Genomic DNA, 17,763 nt, shown 5'->3' on the forward strand with positions numbered 1-17,763 from the left:
GATAAGCGGTAGAAAATGGATGGATGGATGGAGTCAGAAGAAATTATACAGGCAGCAGAAATTACACCCTGAACTGGTCGCCAGCCAATTGCAGGGCACATATAAACAAACAACCATTCACACTCACATTTACACCTACAGAGAATTTAGAGTCTTCAATTAACCTACCATGCACGTTTTTGGGATGTGGGAGGAAACCGGAGTACCCGGAGAAAAGCAAAGCAAGCACAGGGAGAACATGCAAACTCCACACAGGCGAGGCCGGATTTGAACCCGGGTCCTCAGAACTGTGAGGCAGATGTGCTCAGCAGTTGTCCACCGTACCACCATTTATATTAAATTAAGTTAAATTATTAAATTGTACAAATAATATGCAATATAGCGGGACAGCAAAGCAACAATAGTCATATAGTGGAGGATTACTGTATCTAAACTCTGTGATGATAAATTGCAGTGACTCCTTGTTCCAGGGCTGGGACTGTTGTTTCCATACATTTGCACCCTAGGACTCAGATAGTCTCAGTTATATGTTTCTAGTATTAAAATTGTCTAATAAGAGTTGTATATTTGGAGAAAATAATTTATTATATTTATTTATTTTAATTTATTCTATATGAAATCATGTTATTCTATATGACACAGTTACGGGCGGCACAGTGGCCGACTGGTTAGCACATCTACCTCACAGTTCTGAGGACCTGGGTTCAAATGTTCTCCCCGTGACTGTGTGGGTTTTCTCCAGGTATTCCGGTTTTCTCCCACATCCCAAAAACATGCATGGTAGGTTGATTGAAGAGTCTAAATTCCCTGTAGGCGTGAATGTGAGTGCAAATGGTTGCTTGTCTCTATGTGCCCTGTGATTGGCTCTCGACCAGTTCAGAGTGTACCTCGCCTCTCGCCCAGAGTCAGCTGGGATAGGCTCCAGCACCGCCGCAACCCTAGTGAGGATAAGCAGTACGGAAATCGATGGATGGATGGCATGGTTACACATGACACACAGTTGATAACTGGATTTAAATGCTTAGAGAATTTCAACATTAGAATGCCAGATTGATGTCAATACATTTCCATAAAATGCTGTATAGAAACAAAAAAAGAGAGCCAAGATGCATTTTTCCCTCAAAAGACGACATGTATAAATAGGCTGATAGCTTGAGGCTCATCAGGACATGGGCATGGCTACCGCAGCCTTCATTTTAGAAGTACAGGTTAAAAATGCAGCCATCTTTCTCTCCATGCCTGAGACTAATTCCTCTGTCACTCCCCCACTCACCTTCTATGTAACAGATTGTCTATTGTGATAGCTAGCGAGAAGCTACAGTGGGATTTATAGGAGATGGGGTGGAAGAGGAAGTGGGGAGAAGACAAAACACACCCAATAAAGAGACAGAACAAGAGAAAGGGAAGAAAGGATGCATATGAAGGCCACTTTTTTATTTATTTATTTATTTTTTACTTACTACACAAAGCGCTCTCCCCCCCCCCCACCCTTTCCACGCTCGGCTCCTTGAGGGTAGCACAGACAAAGGGGGCCTGACTCTCACAATGTGCTCCCCCCTTTAGCCCGGCACACTTTATATCCTCAGTACATTCACTGGTTCTTCTGAAGAGCAACCACGTATGCACAAAGTGTGTGTGTGTTTGTGTGTGTGCGCTTGTGTGCATGCGTGCATGTGTGTGCATGTGTGTGCATGTGTGTGTTTTATGGCGCTCCAAATAAGAGTGGAGGGGGTTTGTGTTTGTTGAGGGTCTTATAGAGCAAGGGGCCAGTGCTCTGAGGTGTTACTATGGAAACGCCTTTGAGCACAACAGGTGATTCTACTGGGGGCCTGTTAATCTCCACAGTGAGAAGCTACAGGAGGCCATTAGTCTTTGTGTGTGGGTTTATATAACTACGTATGCCACAAACAACTTTGTGCCACAGGTCTTAACGAGCTCTAATAAGACAGAGATCATGTCTGAAGTTGCTTGCTGACCACCTTAATCACACACTCCCTGCTTTGCACACACGCCATGCCCACAGACATGGTACTCTTACACACGCGTATAGACACACACACACACACACACAGGCACACACACACCTGAACTAAGTTTCAATAATGCATCTAATATGATTAAGAAGTTGACTTTAACGTGAAGGAGTGACTGTTCATGGCAGTTCATTGGAAAGGTCTTTGTTTTTAGGAGAGACAGCTTGACAATGTGCTTCAATTAAATTAGATTGACAATGAAAATACATACTATACATCAGATATGGAGAGAAATCCATATCTGCTTCCAGAGGAACTACTGTGAGCTGTAAAGTGGGCAAAACACCGCACCAACGAGAGGGAATCAGCATCATAGACCATTGGGCGATACCACAAATTAGATTACTTACCAAACCTACATTCTGCTGCAGCTATTTTTAAACACTTCTCAAGCATGTGATTATTATTTAATTGAGTGGCATTTAAAAGAATATATGATTAACAAACAATTAATGAGGTACACTTAATATATAAAAAAAATACATAATGTTTTTCTCAACACCATAATGCTCAATACGAGCTGCATCAAAACTGAGCATTGTTATCCTTGTAAAGGATGCAAGTGTACCTAATGCAGTGGCCACTGAGTGTTTAAAGCACATAGTGTACATCTGCAAAAACATGTCTATCATATAAATAATGAAAGTGATGAGCATTATGGGAACAGTGTAAAAAGAGAAAGCAGTTAAGCTTCATATAAAAACAACAGCAACCACAAAATACTTCCCAACAAAAGTTTTCCTTTCAACGCTGGTTTAATGAAACACACCTTAGTCCTGTAGAAGCTTGTATTTTGAGGATGCACACCTTCACGCTCACATGAACATTCAATCCAATCATGCAAAGACCAACATTAGTTGCTGCTTTTTCAATGGAGTAAAACACATTCAAACGGTGAGATGAGAAAAGCAGGGCAGTATTAAAAAATGCTTCCATTCTTTACACTTCTAAACAGATTTACAGCTTTTGATAAATATTGTTTGTTGCTCTATTTGGAGCTTTATTGACCCTATGATGGTAGCATAGGTCTAGGTTCGGAAGACTTAATCGAATTTTAGTACAATTTAATAATTGCTTATTAAATAATAATGCTGACGGAACGATAAAAGTGGAACTCTAGACTTAAGTGCAGAAGTGCATGGGTGTGCCACATCATACTGTACACTGTAATACTGGTATTTTCACTATACAAAAACATAATGTCACAACATTGCAAAAGACAAGTAAATGCATGTATACGGTCAAACCACAATATGTCTAAGAGCAAAGCAGCAGTATGTCAGCCTCCGCCAACAATGATTTTGTGCTGAAAGGGAGCAATTTCACATAGGCAAAGGTGTGTATGCAGCTCCTTCTCGTGGCGCCTCTTGCCAGTCTCATGAATGCATATTTAATTTGGTCAACCGCATCGTGACGGAAAACCTATGCCAGCTAAATTTGAATATATGACAGCATTTATCATAAGTTTGGCCTGTCTTTGGCTGCGTTTCTGAAGAAGCTGACCAGTGACGGTCAGCACTGGCACTAAGCAGGCCCAAAAACTTCCATGTAAATTCGACACACCACAGAGAAGAGTACCGTTAACAAGCCTGCCAAATTTTAATGAATAAAACAAATCGTTAAGTATATCAAATCAGGTTTCAAAACTTGAATAATAAGACGCCGTGGGCGTGTCGAATGGATGCGCCAAAAGGAATCAAACATACTGAGGGGGTAATAGCTTATACGATGTAAACTCACATTAGGAGGCTCAACTTCAAAATTGAATGCTTATTGTGGACTATAATCATAAAAATAAGCACACAAGTCAACTTACCCTCGTTGTTGGTGACATAATGTCACAGCCGAACACGGCACCTGATGACGACGGCACAGTAGGAGGAACCCCAGGTAGTTAGACAGTCGACACTGCCCCATTTACTAGTATCAAGTTACCCACAAAGCCATGTTGTCTCTGGTGAAAGTTTATAAAACTCATTCATTCATTCATCTTCCGTACCGCTTCTCTTCACTAGGGTCGCGGCCGTACTGGAGCCTATCCCAGCTATCTGCAGGCGAGAGGCGGGGTACATCCTGAACTGGTCGCCAGCCAACCGCAGGGCACATATAAACAAACAACCATTCGCACTTACATTCACACCTACGGGCAATTTTGAGTCTTCAATAACCTACCGTGCATGTTTTTAGGATGTGGGAGGAAACCCTGTGAAAACTCACGTAGGCACAGGGAGAACATGCAAACTCCACACAGGTGAAGCCAGATTTGAACCCGGGACCTTCGAAACTGTGAGGAAGACGTGCTAACCAGTCGGCATCATGTCGCCCCAGTTTACAAAACTATCCGTCGTAAAATGCGCACTGTAGAGTCGGTGGTGGTGTTGATGTTCAGCTCGCCATCGTCTTTATAATAAAAAAATCTAGACATTTTTTAAAGAATCCATCGCTTTTTTATTTCCTCGTTTTTGGGAGCTTAAAAAAAAGTCACCGAGCTGTTCTAAAAATTGAAGCATCCAGCGAAAACACATTTTCAGGGTGTAGCCATTGTTTGCTTGCTAATTGCAAGCTGGGGTGGTAAATGGGGCTTGTTATGGACGCTAACCACAGCTAACACACAACTGAGCAGCCAAACGAACTTCGTACTTGTATAGTGGGGGAGGGAACTCGCGCTAGGAAGTATACGCCCCAGCCCCTTGATGTCACGGGGCTGTATGTTACCCCTGCCCACAAAATCAGGAAAATTTAAATGCTGACAAAGATGCTTAAAGTACAGTATATCTCAACAATCAGAATCAGAATCATCTTTATTTGCAAAGTATGTCCAAAACACACAAGGAATTTGTCTCCGGTAGTTGAGCACTATATTGTTATGTCTTTGCAAATGTTTTCAGCACTTCAAACATCCATCCATTTTCTTTACCGCTTATCCTCACATTTAATATATTTAGAAACAAAACTGATACCTGCTTAGAGCCCCTTTAAAGTACTTCATTAAAATAAAAGATGATATTGTTTCTCTATAAAGAACAGTTTATTATTGTTGTTGTATTGTTGTCAAATTTAAAACATTTTACTCCCAGGTATTGAGTCTCAGGTAAATGCAGCAAGGTATTGTATCTAAATGTAATGAGACCGAAAGAATTTTTGAAGATTTTGCTGTGAAAATATTTATCCTTGCTCACACGGGCAAACGCAAACACACACACAGACACACACACTCACACACACTACTAATGAAATGCTTGAACAGTGCCGTGTCTATTGAAACAAACATGAGGGAGAGCAGGAGAAAGATATTCAACCTTGTGAGCAGTGAGGCATAGAAACCTAGCAAACATAAAAGAAGACTGTTAAATGTCCTTTGTAATAAAGAATCTTGAGTATGCCTTGTGTTGCTGACAGTGTTGTGTTTATGTGTATTGTTGATTACTAGTTTGGTAATGTTTGCTTTGTACTGCTGTTACTAGTTTTTGAACATACTGTAGCTAATTGTGGTGTCACGAGACCGAAATTCTGACTTCGATACTATACCTGCATAAAGTACCTCGATACCAGTGCTGAAATGATACCATGGCAAAAATTTAAAACATCAGTAAAAGCAGTGGAATGACAACTGACAAAAGAACTTCAAATACTTTTATATTTATTTTTATTAATTAAAAACACTATGATCAAAAATTATGTAATAATGGAACTAGCCCATTCTTAACATGTCATTTTTGAAATAATTAGACCAATGCCTGCATTAATCATATGATGAATATGTGTGTGTTTGTATTTATATAAAATTGTACATCTAGATACAGTATATGTATGATATATACAGCCATGGAAATAAAATACTACACTACCATTGTTTCTTCAATTTATTGTCCATTATAATACCTGGTATCACTAGGCAAACAGCCTATGATGACAGCGATGGCAACAGCAACCCCCAGGAAAAACTCATCGGATCTATACGATTCACATAAATGGCCTATTTTGACTTAAAAACTGTGAATTTCGCCGAAAGGCGACTGATTTGCATGTATGAGTTCTATATTATACATACTCATACTTAATATTAATATAATTAAATACTTAATATTTCAAGATTCCAAGATTTTTATTGAAGCTTTTACTGTGCAGTATTATTGTATTTGACTTGCATTTGATTTCTCCCATTGCAAACAATACATTGCAACCACTTAGTGCAATGCTGTTTTTTATTGCGTACGGAGCCATGACACTCAAAAAGTAGGCTTTTCACGATCAGGATTTTTGGGGCCGATCAGCGAGTTTACAAAACCGATAACTGATCACCGATCCGATCAAAAGATGGAGCATTGTGTCTATTTAAATGACTTGTTCATTCATCGCCGAATTATGACGTTAAACTAGATCAGCATAAAATGGTAATTATCGGCCGATACCCATGGAGATGATCAGATTGGTGTAAAGTCTATCAAAAAGTGGACCTTTTTGCTCACTTGGATAATAAGTGGTTTGCCTTGTATCCGTGCTGGAGCGCTCCAAGCTGGGCTTCCGTGCGGCGCACACCCGTGGTAAGTCGTCTCATGCTATTGATGCTATCGATCTCCTGTTGGCAACACTGACTCGTGTGCATCGAATGCAGAGTTTCCCTAGCAGCACAGGAGAATCCACTGCATATAACACTGACTTTGCTCGCATAGCCTCGTGAGCTGCAGACTCTGAGGTGACAGTATGTCACGCGTGCTAACATGTTTGCAGGAGGCAGGAGCTTGTTGGCAGTTTGAAGTCATTTCATTTTCCCGGCTCCCACACAGTCACACACACACTACTTGTCAAAAGACAGTTCGTCATTGGCTGACTGTCAGCTTTTTGGGTATTGCCTTTAAGACACCATATGAATTGAGCGCTGTTGCGCAAGTTTTTTTTTTTTTTTTTTTAAACTACCAGTACTAAAACTAACTGACACCGTGCCATTTTTGACATCCCAATACCTCGGTATAGTATTGGTATCGGTACTTGGAACAACACTAATAGTTGATCATATTATATAAGTTCGACAAACGTACAAAGTGTAAATGTTTGTTTGTGTGAGCACTTCTTGTGACTTTCCTACTGTCTTGTTTCTCTTCCTTCACCCCAGCAACAAACAAAACAAAACAAAAAAGAATAAAATGTTAAAACGAAGCAACACGAATCAAAAGACACATTGAACAGGAGTGTTTCTTCAAAAAGAAACAAACAGCTTGTTCCTTGACATTCAACAGTGTCGCTTCTCCGAAAGGGAATGAGTTCATCTTGACACCAGGAACCACAACATCCAGCACAAATTAGAATAGCTCAAGTGCAGGGAAAGAGACCTATCAGAAGCTAAATAAAACTGAAACATAAAACTTAAACATCAAAGCATACAATATGAAATGCTGCATCAAAACCATGCTATTGTCGAAAATATGTGATATTTGTAATTGTTAGTTTATATATATTCATATATTGATTGTTCACCACTAATTAAGGAAGGAAGAAAAAAAATCTATCCACATATACTCTATATTGATGCACCAACATTTTAACCCTATTTTAACCCTCCATCTTCTTCTTCTTTTGCTTCTTTGTGGGTAAAAAGAAACTTCTCGCTTGGCGCTTAGTGGAGATTTAAAAAGAGGTTGTCACAAATAAATACTCTGAAATAACGTTTTAAATGTGAGGTACCAAATGAATGATTCACGCTCCGACTCCGTGGTACTAGGACATTAGTCAGAGATGTGACATGGATAAAGTTGTCAAATGTCACGGCACTGATCACTCAGTCAACCGCATGAGTTTGTAACCTTAACATTTCTTGTGATGCTTTCAAAGAGCCAATGCAGTCAGAGGGTTTTATTTAAAGAGATCACAAGGCTTCTGCGACAAGGCATTGTTCTGTTTGATTGGCTTGGCCTCACACTGTGCAAAAGGACTAAAGGAAACACACACACATCCATACACACGCACGCACACACACACAATTATACTCCATTGTGGTGTTCTCTGTGGACTCCTGGTTCAATAGCATTCAGAGAACAATGTCCAAAGGATATAGGAGGTCAGGACAAGAGATGAGGGGGAAAAAAAGCTTTGTCTGCTCTACTGCCCACATGGAGGTGTTCAGTGCATCACAAATGGTACGTACACTACACTGCACTACCCCCCCCCCTCTCCACACACACACACGCACATAAAATGCCAAACTAGCATGTTTATATCCACACAACTTTTGGAAATTAACGCAAATAACTGATATTATCATACAGAAATTAAGAGCATTAATGAGTGTGTCACATCTGTGTGACCTTATGTGACATTTTTTTATATTCATGCTATAATTTGAGGATTCTCAACACAGTTGTAAATGATTTAACGAAGGTCATGGTTATTGTTAGCCAAATAGCATAATTGCCTCATTCATTAATAACTTACTGTCACAAGATCAATTTAAAAAAAATATCAATTTGCTTACTAAAATTTGTGTTTTTTTTCTTTGTGTCGATTATCATTCATCAAGGTCATGGTAATCCACAAACGTTTAATTGAAACAACTGGACTTGTTGAATTTCTTTGTTTTTTCTTGCTTTCCAAACATGTTTAAAAATGACTCAAGCAATTATTATGCTGATAATATGTGATAAAAATATAAACAGAAGATTTCAACTAAGTTTACTATATTTTCACTCATGCAAACAATGGGCTTGTATGGGTGGCACGGAGGCGGGGGGCAATTAGTCGGTTACCTTTCAACCCGCATGAACCCGTTCACCTGGAAAGACAAAACTTCACAACAAAGAATGGGGTGGGAGGGAGGTTGTGAGGGCAGAGGTCAAGGGTGAAATACCTACCACTCCTTAGGTTATCTTGTGTGAGTTTGGGGGCATGTGCGCATTTTGCGTGTGCGTGCATGTGGGGCGCTGATAGACAGCCTGTCCGACATTTTACACAGCATTTGCTTTCAGTGACAGACAGACAGACTGACAGACAGACAGACAGAAAGAAAGAGGTCACAAAGTGCTGAATGATTTGGGAAAATAAACTACCAGTAATTGCGATTTTACTCCTCACGATTTATGTGATTATTTTTCAAAAAACAAGCAATAAATTAATCTGCAATAAAAAAAAAAAAATCTTGAATTATCATTATTATGGCTGACGACCAGTTCAGGGTGTACCCTGCCTCTCGCCCAGAGTCAGCTGGGATAAGCTCCAGCACGCCCGCAACCCGAGTGAGGATAAGCGGTACGGAAAATGAATGGATGGAAAGACAATTGAAGCATGAATTAATATGTAGCGCGCTTTAGTTATCTACTTCAATTACAGTTGTAAACTTACTAACTTACTAAGACGGTAGTAAAGAACAAAAAACTGTCGCAATGAAATTGACAAGAAGAAAGGTCAGGAACTCCTGAGCTTCGTATAAAGTCAGCTACAACACACACACACACACACACACACACACACACAAATAAAAAAATCTATGTATGTGCTCCTGAAATCCACCCCATTACCTTATCAGTCTGCGCAGGGCTTCGTTGGGGAATTTTAATGGCGTACCAGGGCCTCAAGGATGAGGGGGTTTCTGGGCTTTTGTAGTTTTTAGATTATTTTATTTTATTCAAACGTCATTTTTTAAAACAGACATTAAAATGATTAAGATAAAATAAGGTTGCTTTAATCAAATTAACACCATCTGAGACTACCAAAAGCCACATGGAAAAGTACAAAGTGGTTCATTGCACCTGGGAGAAGTGATGAATTGTAAAGTGGTGTGTGTGTGTGGTGAGGAGCAGCCAATATTAGCTTCTGTTTGCTGTCATTTTTTGTGGCACTCTGCTTTGCTCTTGGACAGAGTCCGTTAACTGTGGGAATACAGTACTACAACTACACTGTGAGAGAGTGAATAAAAAGAGGAAGCGGTGAATTAAATCAGTAATACATTATTTAATAATTGTTTCACAGTGGGTACGTTCAACAGCACATCGAGTAAAACTGTTCCTCGCTAATAATGAAGACAATAAGTAACTGCAATGAATTGGACTGATTTTACTGTACATCCCTATGTTCTTTGTTAAAGGATGTATGGGGTCTTAATGGTCTATATATCACAAACAAGAATGATTTGGAATGATATTAAAAGATACCGAATGAGTAAGAATGATATGGAATGACGTGGAATAAGATGAACAGGTTGAAGTTGGAACAGTTTGAAACGTTCAAGAAATGTGTAAACTAGAGGGAAATCCAACAGAATTTTAATTAAACAAATATTTAATTTCAGGCTTTTGGAAAATATTTGGTCGTTTGAATGGTTTGAGCGGCACGGTGGACGACTGGTTAGAGCGTCTGCCTCACAGTTCTGAGGACCGGGGTTCAATCCCCGGCCCCGCCTGTGTGGAGTTTGCATGTTCTCCCTGTGCCTGCGTGGGTTTTCTCCGGGCTCTCCGGTTTCCTCCCACATCACAAAAACATGCATGGTAGGTTAATTGAAGATTCTAAATTGCCCGTAGGTGTGAATGTGAGTGTGGATGGGTGTTTGTTTGTATGTGCCCTGCGATTGGCTGGCAACCAGTACAGGGTGTACCCCGCCGCCTGCCCAATGATAGCTGGGTTAGGCTCCAGCACTCCCCCAACCTTTGTGAGGATGAGCGGCTCAGAAAATGGATGGATGGATGGCTGGAATGGTTTGAATTGGTCGAGAAATATTGCAGAACGAGGGAATAAGGTAGAATACACCAGAATGTGGGAAATTGTGGGTATTTTAACATGGGAAAATGGGAAATGTGGGTGAAAATTGTGGAATTTGGGTAATGTGGGAATGTGAAAAATATTTTGTTGTTGGAATGGTTTGAATCAGTCAAGAAATGTTAAAGGAGGAGGAAATAATGTAGAATAAGTCTTAATGTGGGAAAATGGTATTGCATTACACTAAAATAGCACTTTTCTAGACAGTCAAAGGTGCTTTACAATTTTACGCATTCCTCATTCACAGCCTGGTGGTGTTTAGCAACTTGTGTAGCCACAGCTCCGCTGGGGCAGTCTGACAGAAGCTTGGCTGCCATTCTACACCTACAGCTCGGGCGGGGATACGAGCCAGCAGCCCTCTTGATTGCAGGGCGTACTCTTACTCTCTGCGGAACACCACACACGATGTGGGCATTTTAATGCGGGAAGAATGTGAAATTTGGTTGAAAAATTGAATGGTAGTGTCAGAATGTGGGGAACGTGGGAATTTGTTTTTAAGTTCTGAATGAGCTGAATGTTATGAATGTGGAATGGGAATTATGTGGACCTCTTTTGTTGAATGTCTCATTGGGAATTAATGAACTTTTCAATTTTTTATTTTCATTTATTTAAAGAAAAGTCAGTATCTTGTAACTTTTTAGTACGTTGAAAAATAGTGTAACTTTCTTTTTATAATTTTCAAATTAGAAAATGTGACAAATAAAAATTTTTTTTCCAACAAATACAAATAAATAGTGTGATGTAACATTTAAGTTTTCCATTGTTGTTTCAGTTTTTTTAATAAAAATACAAATATTTATAATTCAACTTTGAAAAAAATGGTTTAGGTTAGGGTTAGATATTAACATTTATTATTATTATTTTTTTTTAAATAATGCGATGAATTTTCATTTCATTTTATCAATAATTAAAACGAAAAAGTGTGCTATCTTTCAACATTTTAACTTTTTCTCATAACCTGTTGATGCGGGCCGTGTTTTTGGTTTATTATTTGAATGCGCGGCAAGCCAATGAAAAATGTGGGCAGCAAATGGCCCCCACTTTGGACGCACCTGCTCTAAATGATACGCGGTTGGTGGGAGTTACATTTTGGGGTAAATGCATAAGGCATGTTACGCTGCTTAATAAAGTCAGTCACTCAGTCTCAGACATAGACACAATGACAGACCATAAACTGAGTAATGTGTGGAGGTATTTCAGATGTGTTTTGTGATGTTTGTGGAAAAACGGTAAAGAGTTGTGGCAACACAATGAACCAAATGAAACGCTGAAGGTTAAACCACAACACAGAATACAAAGCATTTATGATGATGCAGAGTCGTAGACAGAAGAGCAAAGCACAGTGTAGTTCCCTTGGTGCTGCAAGTATACACGATCCAGTTACAGATGGAGAAAATGTTGGAACTTTAAGTGGTGCGAAGCATTGTTGTTCGATTGTTCAAATGACTAAAGTTATGAAATAAGTAACAAAATAAATAAATGCTTCAACAAATAGCTGCATGAGTTCATCTTGGAGTAATAATATGTGTATCACTGAGATAATCTCACATGGACAAATTCAGATAGAGATAGAAAGAATTTCTCCATGCATTCTCTGTACCGCTGATCCTCACTTGGGTCCCGGGTGTGCTGGAAACTATGCCAGCCGACTTTGGGCGAGAGGCAGGGTACACCCTGGACTGTTTGCCAGCCAATCGGAGGGCATATATAGACAACCAACCATTCACACTAAGATTCACACTCAAGTACATTTTTGATGCTGATAATAACAACAAAAAAAGATGAGGATAGACTACAGTCTGTGTATGGGGGGAGCTTGCGGGAGTGGTGGACTTGTGTACGAAGGTCCAGAATTTGGTGCTACGCCCCTGAGCCTGATACTCCTGACATACAAGGACTACATGCAGCTGAAGAAAGTTTCAAGAGCTATAACAACGCATTGAACTGATCATAAGACTACCTATCAATTACCCCGAAATTCGGCAAACAACTAAAGGAAGCAAAATAGAAAAGCCTTTTAAAATAGAACTTGATTTTAGCGGACTGAAGTCACTCATTTGCGTCTGTCAACTAAAACAACAACAACATCATCATCATCGTCATCATCCAAAACACTACTTCGGGGGCAAGTTGGCAGCCTCGTATTTCTGGCAGAAAGCCAGGAGCAGAAGCCGAAATAAAGACGCGACAAGAAAGTTACATGCTGTACGCACGTTTAAGCACTACCTTCATGGCAATATTCGTGAACAACATTGGCTCGACCGTGTTAAAACGTAACGAAACCCATCTAAAAACAAAACACCTAAACACTAAATAATGAGTTTCAATTGGTGTTTAAAGTAGATGAATTAAATCGTGGAGTAGTGATCAAAGTGACACTCACCAGGCAGTGCCGGTGCGTTTCTAAACTCCTCAAGAAACAGGAAAAAAAAAAAAAAAAAAGAAAAAAAAAAAAAACACTTCCGTCGACCTCCTCTTCCTCTTTATTCGGTCGGTGCCAAGCTAGCAAAACCGCATCGGTTCTGAGACGCGGCGAGTTGTTCAGTCCCTGTTCGCTGTGCTCCAGTTCTTCTGCCAGTCGCTGCTTGTTGAGCTCACAGTGTCACACCGTGAATGTTGGCGGAAAATACGGCGCCGTCCTCCTCTCAATCGCAGCCAAGCGGCGGCCACAGCTCACCTCCCACTTAAAGGGCGAGACTGTGACTCCAGGTTGAGGCTGTCGGGACAACCCGAGTGGCGGGAGGAGAGAAAGACCGAGGTGAGGCTAAAACACGTCAATGGCTTCTGGTCACATTTACACACAGGACTTGAGCCATCTGTCCTTAACTACTGATGATTTGGTGCCTATCATCATTTCCTTTCAATCCATTCAAGTCAATATGGCAGCACTCCACCATTTCCATTTACTGTTGTACAATTAACGGTGCCCTCCAGAGGCATCACTAAATTTTATAGACAGAGGGGGCCAAGCCCCCCAGGTGAAGCACAGGTTGTGAACGAACATAGTGCAGGAGCACAAGATTTCAGAAACAAATTGGACAAATTTAAGAACAAATATGTGCATTTGTGTGCGTGCGTGTGCATGCTTGTGTGGAACAGATGCCAGCTACCTTACTGTATGTACGTACAGGATGGATTTTTTTGACAAATTTACAAAAGAATAAATGGAAGCTGCAAACAAATTTTACTGACATCAATGTGTTCGTATTGAAATAGCAATTGGCACAATCAAGTGTGGAAAACACTATCCGACGTGTGTGATTTCAGTGGGATGGGGCGACGGCCCACACAGCCAGAGCATCGATGGCCATTCTCCGTCCACTTTTCGGCGAACACCTCATTTCCAGGTTTGTTGATACTCCTCGGGCCCCTCGGTCCCCCGATTTGTCCATGTAAGCACGTGTGTATGTGCATAGTTCCTGTGCACTGGACCGGTTGAAGGAAGCCATTTGCGTGGAAGTCGCCCATGTTGGAGAGAGTGGAAGCCAACGTCCATCAACGCCTTCAGAAACGCATCAATGAAATGGACATCACATGATTAATGTTGTTTTCCACACTTGATTGTGTCAAATGGTATTTCACTAAGAACACATTGATGTCAATAAAATTTGTTTGCAGCTGCCATTTCTTATTTTGTGAGTTTTTCAAAAACATCTGTCCTTTCTGCCCCGCCCTGTACATAAACCCAGTGTTGAGAATGTTACTTGGAAAATGTAAGAAAGTTAAGCTACATCAAAGCTACTTCACTAACGTTGTTTGTAAAAACATTTAGGTCTTAAATGCCCAGGATTCCCTTTTCAAGCTATTCTAGTTGGTCTTTTACACCTGGCATTTGAGGATCTTTTACGCCTAACAATTGGATTTCTCATTCATATTTGATATGCAAAAAAGCTTTCCTTAGATTGGATCGCTGTTATTTGTAATTTCTGACTTGTCCTTGGCAATGTCATGGCGTCTTGTGGCGGCCAAGTGTTCATGGCGATGTCGCGTTTGGATCCTTCGATGTGACTATCATTGGGAAGCAAAATTCACCAAGCGTTGGAATGTTGTCCCACTAATAGAGAACGTGAGCTGAAAGGGGACGTGGGGGAAAATATAAAGTGATGGAGATATCTTGAGGTTAGGCTCGTCCTCTGCTCCCATTCACTTCAACATATCCGGTATGGTACATTCCTTGCTCGCGTACATTTTGGCGACAATGACCTCATTCTAAATGAAAAATATAGTTGAGTATTGTTGTAAAACACAACATATCTATACTTTATTGAACGTATTTGTATGGCTTTGCAGCGACTGAGACTTGCTTCAAACCTGGAAATGCCGTGTTTCCGTTCAGCTGATTTGAGTGGGTGGGTACTCACCACAAAGTATGCAGGTAAATGGACTGCACTTACTGTATATAGCACTTATCTACACTATTACAGTGCCCAAAGTGCTTTACAAAGCCTCACATTCACCCATACCATTGGGTGGCTGCTGCTATGCAAGGCGCTGCCAGGCCCACTGGGAGCAAAATAGGGTTCAGTGTCTTGCCCAAGGACACTTCGTCATGCGGACAGTCAGAGCCGGGATTCGAACCAGTTACCCTTTGGTCACTGGACAACCCGCTCTACCTACTGATCCACAGCCACCCTGGTGCTTGAATATTGACTGAACTATTAATTAAACTATGTCACTAAATCATCAATTTCAATGCCTATGCTTTTGACCTATGTTATGCATAAAACAGTAGAAAAAAATTACATTTTAATGGCATGGGACCTTTAATTGAGGTGGCACAGTGGACGACTGGTTAGCACATCTGCCTCACAGTTCTGAGGACCGGGGATCAAATCCCGGTCCCACCTGTCCACACCAGTGTGTGTCTGTATGTTCTCCCTGTGCCTGCGTGGGTTTTCTTCGGGTACTCCCGTTTCCTCCCTCAGCTCAAAAACATGCATGGTAGGTTAATTGAAAACTCTAAATTGCCCATAGGTGTGAATGTGAGTGCGGATGGTTGTTTGTTTATATGTGCCCTGCGATTGGCTGGCGACCAGTTCGGGGTTTCCTCCGCCTCTTGCCCGAAGAGAGCTGGGCACGCCCGCGACCCTCGCGAGCATAAACTGTACAGAAAATGGATGGATGGGACCTTTTAATTGTACAATCTTTGGATAATCATGCCTCTTACTATCACTGCAATATCAATGTCTTGGACAGCAACAGCACTATGTTATTATTAAAATAACATAAATAATACCTTGAAAAAAATTATTTATTTCAGCTCATGTGACCTATAACTGCTACAATTCATCATTATGGGGAACTGTATTTGATATATACTATTGTATTGTAATGCCCGTGTTTGTGGTCAAGAATGACATGGTCGCTGATGCATTTCAGTCGCTTTATTTCCTCAAGCGGTAACAGAGTGCACATTGATACAAGAGTTGCTATCAGCTACAATTCACCCCAAGCACTCCATGCCCAGACTGCCTAATCTGAGCCGACATTCAAGCTGAAATGTCCTTTTGCACTTTCATCTTAACTGTTCCTTTTACCTTTCCTCCTTAATGTTTGATGACGTCACAACCGCCAATCACGAGGCCCTTACATAGTTACACATTGATATTTTTAATACTCACAGTATTGTTTTATTACTCAAAGTATTTTATTCTCACTCTTAAATGGGCAGGTTGGTGGTAAAGTAGTTAGCATGTCTGCCTTACGTTCAAGTGGTTCTGCGTTTGAATCTGTTGTCCATGGGAGTTAATAGGAGTGTGAATGGTTATTTGACGATGTGTGCCCTGTGGTTGACTGGCATGTGGGTGCGTGCTGCCTCTCACCCAAAGTCAGCTAGTATAGACTCCAGCTCAGCCACAACCCTGATGAGGGCAAGTGGTATAGAAAATGGATGGGATCTTAATTGAAGACTCCAAATTGTGCATCGTTGTGAATGCAAGTACAAAGGTGCCTTGATTTACAAAATTTGTCGGGTTGACTTCGTTGGTATGGTTTGTGTGCATGTGAGCGTCTGAACGTGACTTGTGACGTTACAGCAGTTCCTCGTGAAAATTCTCATTTTGTATTTGAGTGTTTGACTTTTTGACCTGTTGAATAAACAACTGAAAGTTGACAATCAACATATTTTATACAGAATAGTTACGCTAAGTGATGATTTGTTGTTTGCGTTAGCGTAGTTAAAATTTGTGAAATTACACAAAGAAAAATGCAGACGCCCATATGCCCTCATCCAAGAGAGACGAGAAATGTCCATTTGTAGACATACCCCCAATTCATTACTTAGACATTTTTTGTACAAATAAATGAATAAAACTAATTTTATTTTTACTTTTTTTTTTTAGGTTTTATTGCGTGGGCTTTACGTTTTGGTTATCTTCATCGCAGCCAGTTCACAGCCTGGTTATTTATTTAGAATTGTTTACAAGTTAAAGTTTTTCTTTTCTTTGATTTTATTTTTGTCGTGTTCGGCTGTTAGGTTAAGCAGAATGCAAAAGCTGTAACCTTTTCATGCCGGAACAGTTTTACTGTGTCACAGTGGAGTTTTCAACCTTACACTGTGGTATTATAATTGAGCTTTATTGAGAATCAGACTTGATAAGTCAAACAGAACAGTTTCTAGAAAGCAGAGAGAAACAAATGACAAAGCACTCATTGTAAACAGGATGAGAGAAGTAAATCATTACATTATCTACAACAATGAATCATTAAATACTAGTGTTGCATGTGGCTGTACTGCTACACCTTGTGAGGAAAGGACAGGACAAGATAGAACAGGACAAGGACAGGAGAAGCAGCATGCAAAACAAGGGTCGTGAACCCGACTGTATAACTGAAGTGTGGTTGTTTAATTATGTGAATTATAAAAGCCTACAGGACGAGAGTATAAGTGAGGAGATACACAAGCGATTCGCATGTTCATTAGTTATTTGTCGCAGTAAGTGCGTGACCCCACACTCAGTGAAAGAGTCCAATAAAGTACGATGAAGTT

The 17,763-nt window shown here is 40.4% G+C and overlaps 1 protein-coding gene and 1 long non-coding RNA gene across 7 annotated transcripts in view; one reads left to right on the forward strand and one right to left on the reverse strand.

The window, feature by feature from the left end:
• LOC133483283 (transcription factor SOX-13-like) overlaps positions 1-13,287 on the reverse strand; it is a 76,711-nt gene extending 63,424 nt beyond the window's left edge. For 5 of the 6 annotated variants that reach the window (XM_061784277.1, XM_061784278.1, XM_061784276.1 and 2 more), the window contains exon 1: positions 13,159-13,287. The gene's annotated coding sequence lies outside the window, so the exon portion shown is untranslated. The remainder of the gene's footprint in view (positions 1-13,158) is intronic. The other variant, XM_061784280.1, reaches the window with a different exon arrangement.
• Positions 13,288-13,394: 107 nt separating this feature from the next.
• Positions 13,395-14,397, forward strand: LOC133483285 (uncharacterized). Its single transcript, XR_009790073.1, has 3 exons — positions 13,395-13,533; positions 14,043-14,122; positions 14,192-14,397. It is a non-coding gene; the product is annotated as an uncharacterized LOC133483285 (long non-coding RNA).
• Positions 14,398-17,763: the final 3,366 nt, after the last annotated feature.

Source organism: Phyllopteryx taeniolatus, chromosome 9 (assembly GCF_024500385.1).
Source record: "Phyllopteryx taeniolatus isolate TA_2022b chromosome 9, UOR_Ptae_1.2, whole genome shotgun sequence".
Lineage (NCBI taxonomy): Eukaryota > Metazoa > Chordata > Actinopteri > Syngnathiformes > Syngnathidae > Phyllopteryx > Phyllopteryx taeniolatus.